This window comes from Propithecus coquereli, unplaced genomic scaffold (genome assembly GCF_000956105.1).
Source record: "Propithecus coquereli isolate 6110/MARCELLA unplaced genomic scaffold, Pcoq_1.0 Scaffold283, whole genome shotgun sequence".
NCBI lineage: Eukaryota > Metazoa > Chordata > Mammalia > Primates > Indriidae > Propithecus > Propithecus coquereli.
Window position 1 is genome coordinate 1647947 of NW_012148430.1, and position 6491 is coordinate 1654437.

Genomic DNA, 6491 nt, shown 5'->3' on the forward strand with positions numbered 1-6491 from the left:
CTGGCTTCTCCACTTCCCAAACCACTTACAAAGCTAAATGGATAATTATTATTGGTAAGATTTTTCTATAGAACAATCTGGGTGATAGAGTGGGGAGAGAACATGTTAAACCTGAATAGAATCGAGTTTTAAACCTTAACTTCCAGTTTACTGGAAATGTAGGGGTTAGAGGAGCAAGTTAAACAGCATCTGGAGAAGACAGACAATTCTAGCACACGGAAGATTGAACAGGACGGTAGGTCGCTTCAGTAAATCAATGTTGAGATTAAAAGCATGGGAGAGGAGTACTGTTCTAGATTAAAATAAAATTTTAATTTTTTAAAATAACCAAATGTAAGACATAGTCTTCCATTAGATTTTGATTTGAACAACCAGCTGTCAAAGACAATTTTGGTGCAGCTGGGAAAATCTGAATATAGGATGGGTATTAGTTGATGAGAAGGGAATGATTACTAATTAGGTTTGGTGTGATAATGCTACTATAGTTATGTTAGAAAATGTTTCTATTTTTCAGAGGTGCATTCTGAGTATTTAAGGGTAAAATGACATATCTACAATATAAAATTTTTCAGCAAAAACCCCCACAAAACAAAGAAAAAAATAGGAAGCAAACAAGTTGAATATTAATGGTTAAATCTAGGTAATGGGTAGAATTCATTTTACTGTAGTTTTCTGATGTTTGAATTTTTCAAAATAAAAGATTAAAAATAAGATTTCAGACGTATGCTTAAACAATTCCCTAGTTTCTCATTTATTATTATTAGCTGTAGGAATCTGCCCAAGTCATTTAAATTCTCTGAGCCTCTGATTCTTCCTTTGTGAAGTGGTGATTCCATTCTGAGTCATTTGATGTGACAGCTTTCCAAACAGCAAGAAATATTTAGGGATTTCAAAAAAGAGTGCACCTCAATTTTATTGGTGTTTTCCCTGTAATTTTCTATCTAAAATTTGCCATTGAATGGAATATAGTAAGTTCCTTATTTTCCATGACAGTAAGAATGTAAGGCCCTTTAGAACAAGGATCTTTCTGTCTCTTTACTGCGGTAGCCCTGGCAACTAGGGCTGTGCCTGGCAGAAGTTGGGCACTGAGGAAATATTAATGAGTGCACGAATCCATGACCATGGAACTGAGCAGATACAGCAGGTGCAATCAGAAAAACGTGATTCAGGTATCACATGTCTATTTTCTATGATAAAATTTAGCATCGGTCCACGTGCATAGAAGAAATTCCATTTCAGTTTAATCCGAAACATTTCACTTTATTGCCTGGAGATTTGGAGACCAGGTTTATTGAAGCAGCAATCAAGTGAAATATGAAGATCATGTCCAAATATATTCTGCGTGGAATCTTTCATATGGATAGAATGACATACCAAACATTGAACTAACTTATCTGTTTCTAGTGAGATTTCTCAGTGGAGCCAGCCCTGGGCTTATTAGTGGGCAACTGCACAGGGTACAAGGACTGCCTTTGCCCAAACATCTCCCTGATTGCCGTCTCAAGGTACAGAATGCAGAAAGTTCCACCATTTGGGGTGTATTCCTTTGAATCTTGAGGGGATTTTTAGTTTCCAGCATTCTCAATCAAATGTAAACACCCCACAAAGGGTAACATGTTGAAATGTCATTTTAGTACTTGGCAGGGGTCAGCGCTATCTATTAGTCATCAATTAGCTGGATGTCCCATGTGTCTTTTCCTTATGACTTTTGCCAGCTTTGACAATTCGGAACTAGGCTTAATCGATTCTGCTCTTATAACTGTAGAGGAATCGTATTGGTAAAGGCCATGGGATTTATGTTTAGAGTTTTTTTCTCTTTTTCTCCTTATACACTTAGTTAGATTTATGTGAGAAATAATCCATGGCCAGGCGCGGTGGCTCACGCCTGTAATCCTAGCACTCTGGAAGGCCGAGGCGGGTGGATCACTCAAGGTTAGGAGTTCGAGACCAGCCTGAGCAAGAGCGAGACCTTGTCTCTACTAAAAAATAGAAAGAAATGATCTGGACAACTAAAAATACATATATAGAAAAAATTAGCCAGGCATGGTGGCGCATGCTTGTAGTCCCAGCTACTCGGGAGGCTGAGGCAGAAAGATCGCTTGAGCCCAGGAGTTTGAGGTTGCTGTGAGCTAGGCTGACGCCACGGCACTCTAGCCCAGGCAACAGAGTGAGACTCTGTCTCAAGAAAAAAAAAAAAAAAGAAAGAATCCAATTGCGTTCACATTTATGAAAGGGAAGAACGACGTTCTGAGCTCCTGATGCTCCGGGAAGAGTCATGGCTGTGGAATGCTGTCGGATGACTTTCCGCTGACATGCGCTTTGTGGTTGCCGGGGCACTCGCCCATATGTTTACACACTTACGTAAGAGCCGCCTAAGGAAGGAAGAACCAGTGCAGGCACTTCAGGGGTTTGGTCATCATTTTCACTAACCTGCTGGATTTTTCTTTCGGCCGTCCTTCCAAAGTCAAAACCATATATTGAACAGAAAACATGACCATGAAATGTTTATATAAATTCATAGTTGTACTGTTGGATTCTGACAGAATATTATCATTAGAGCAAACATTAGAGTGGGCCATGCAATTTTAAAAATATATAAGCCAAAAACCTGTAAGAATAATGTTCCCCATTTGTGTGTTAAGGTCTATTAGATTATCCTTACTTTATAATATCTGTTATTCAAGTTATAACCCCAGGGTGATACACAAAATCTTGCATTTTTTTTCTAGAAAATCTTGTATCTACTTTGTTCCTCAGATAAAATTTTACTATATTATTATTTAAATCACTCAAGATAAAAATGGCTTAACAGTGATAAAGTCATATTCTCTGAGAAAAGATTTCCATTCTTTAATTCTATTTTTTTTAACAGAGATATTGTAAATGGATAGAAACTGGTGCCTTTTCTTTGCTACAACTAGAAGCAGTACAATACCTTCTCGGGGCAATTCCTTCCACATCTGCTGGAGTTAGGGTGAGGATTAGATGGAATAATATATTAAAGTTCCCAGCAAAATACCCAGCACAGAGTAGCCACTACCCGAATATTAGTTTCCCTTGCCTATTCTAAGGGATTTAAAATTACATATGGAAAATCTGAATGGTTATGTAGATGGGAATTTTCATGAATCAGACAAAATTCTGCTATTTTTTGCCAGGCAGAAATACAACTGTTTTCTCCACTAAACTGATACTCAGTTGTTTTAGAGAATGATGCACTTTCTAAGTCTAATAAATCTCTCAAAGAATTACGTATCCATTGTAAACAAGCAAGCCAACAAGAGTGTCTTTAAAAAATTTAAGTAACTTTAGAGTAGAATAATATACTTCCTCGTAATATATTCATACTTACACAGAGCCACAGGTATTTGAGGAAATTTCTTGCCCTTTGTAAGCCTCTTCTCACACTTTCTTTCATACTAAATTTTTGGTGTGGCTCTGTTCGGATGGACAGATCTCCTACAAATCTACTCTGTGTTTCCTAACAACTCATTTCACTAAACAAAGGTTTGAGCCCCTATTGGTCAACATGCGTTTGCCCCCCGATATAAAGACACCATGCTGCCAGTGCCCTCTTTCACAATGTTTCTCCCAGAATACGCCCACCCTCCACCCCCGCCCACCTCTGCTTCCAGAATTCAGGGCCAACAATGTCAGCACTGTACTTGCTGGTAGTTACCTAGGTAATTTCAAGATGCCCATCTCATAGAATGTTCAGAAATAGGAGTTTCTGCTATGAGATTCTCTCAAATAACAGATAAAGAAATTAGGCAAGATACTCCTGTCTCCATCTCTGTAAAATAAAACCTAGGCACTTTCACCAATAATAGACTGGCACCAACACTCTGTAACTTGGGACACCACAAACAAGCCATTTATATCACACATAAAAGAATATGTCCTTTTAAAATAAGTGTGACACTACTTGGCATTCACAGTTATCTTTCCTAATTTTCCATCTGTATTAAATTTTTCCTTTGACCTACTGCACTTTCTTAGACATCTTGGACTCTTTTAAACCCCAGTTGATAATGGTCTTTGCACAATTGTATGAGTCTTTTGCTGCTCCAGTTGCATCAGTAACTGGAATAAGACTGCAGAAGTCTACTGAGCTTGGGCACCAAGGGCAGCTGAGTTGCTGGAGATCTCTGTGCCCCGGAGATTCTTGTTCAGTGAGGAGAACGTGAGTGCTTGGCATTGAGCGAGTGTGCTCCAGGAAGCCCCAGTCATTAGGGGCAGCCCTGCAGGCCACTGGGCTGTGCCATGCATCACAGTCCCGGGCTACCTCAAAGTCTAAGGCAAATAATATGAATAAGCGACACTGTTGCTCCCCCATCTTTTATCGGAAAGTGACACTCGAAGTGGCTCAGAGTTGGCAATGAGCCTACATAGGCTGGAGAAGCTGGAGGAATCGGCTGCTGTGTTCAGTCACCTCCTGGCTCCTACAAATGGCAACTTGTGCAGGTGCAAAGAAGTGGTTCTGGAATTGTCCATCACATCTAGACACCCTAAAACCAAACAGCTTTCCAGGCCAGGGACTCAAATAAGAGAATATGCAAACGTGGATGCTGTACAATGCATAACCCCATCTTGGAATATGGCTGTGGAGGGAGAGGAATCTCATTTACTGAATGTCTGTTGTATCTCAGACTCTAGGCACGTTACGTTTCATCCTCTCAATAGCCCTGTGAGAAAGTACTATCTCCAATGACAGGAAATTGATGAGAAAAACTGAAGCTTGGAGAAGTTAGGTAGCTTGCCCAAGGTTGCAGAGTTAGCAAGAGTCAGAACTAAGTTCTCACCCAGGTCTGTCTGATTCTGAAGACTTTAACAGGCTTAACCACTAGGAGCATGACTAGGATAATGGAGAAAGAAGAAGCTCTCAGATGGACAGAGTGTAGACAGAGCTCCAATGCCTTCCTCCCCCTCCTCTTTCCTCTCTCTAGCACCGACAGTGTTCACACAAGATCTTGAGCTGACCCCTCAAGTTTTCTGGGCCTGACTTTCCTCATCTGCAAACTTAGGGGTTGGCCTGGTGACAAGATAGTGGCACTGACCTAAACGTGAGCCTGCCACGACAGCGCCCACACATGGCCTGGGCTGGGTATGGACAAGCTACACACTTCTACTCTCTGCGGTACTGATTTGGGGCTTCTTGTTCTGATTCCACAGGGACCCTCCCTGGGTCGCTGATTTGTAACCCCTGGATCCCTGTATAATGCCACCTGAACTGGAGAGTTATTCCAGTTACAACGTGCACGACAGATATTATAAGGTAAATATAGTCATAATAGACCTTGCCACACAAATAGGGAACATTAAACTATTCTTACAGGTTTTTGGCTTATTTATGTTTTAAATTGCACATCCCAGTGTAATGTTTGCTCCGACGATAATATTCTATCAGAATCTAACAATACAATAATGAATTTACATAAATGTTTCTTGGTCATGTTTTCTGTTAAATATATGGTTTTGACTTTGGAAAGACAGATGAAAGAAAAATTAACAGGTTTGTGAAAAACATGACCAAATCCCTCAAGTGCTTGCACTCGCTCTTCATTCCTTAGGTTCTTATACAACTCTTATCTTATTCTTAAAAATGTGTGGAGTTTCTTTTTTAACGAGTACCATTTTGTTTCAGACCAGTTTGAAGCAAAATAATGTTCTGATAATGGCATCGAGCCAAAGTGATTCAGCACGTGGTCATGAGCTATGTGGTGCCCTCACCTGGCATTGGAACTGTCCTGGGGCCACACCAGTCCTTGCTCGTGACTCCAACCCGTGGGAGGAAGGACTTACTTTTGCAAGGACCAGAACTCCCCAGGTTGTTGCCTAAGATTGTTAACAAGGCATGAAAAGGAAATGAATTCTGCCAACTCGTCATAGGGCCTGTGGGAATAAAAATTCAGGTGCCTATTCCCTATAAGGAAAGTACCAATTCCCTGGAAGAAAAGTTGCCAACCTAGGACAGTGACATAGACCAACATAAACATGCTTTTGTTTTTATGACATTTGATATTGAATTTTACTTGATTTAAAGTTTTTTATTTCTTTTTTAAAATTTCATTTCGAGAGTTAAAGGAGTTACTTTAAAAAAAAAAAAATTCCTGGTGCTCAAGGAGTTTCAGAGTAACCTTGCCCCAGTGGTTGGTAGTAAAGATATTTAAGTTAGATGAGAATACTATTAGTTAAGCTGACCGGTACTAAATCTCTAGTAGCTAATTTTTCTGAGAGTAAATGACTGACAAACACATCAAGACCTATTCATTTTCAATAACTGTGTGATCCTGTACACCCTAACGCACCTCTGCCTGAAGATCAGTCACCAGCCAACCGGTATTTGCTGAGCTCCCGCTCTGAGCGAGCCTTCTATTCATCACCGTGGAGTGTACAAAAAACAGACCCCAGGATTCCTTCTTAAAGGAGCTAAACTTCCTCTTGGGGAGAAAGTGAACAAAACAACAACAGTCATAGGGAAGGCGGAATGC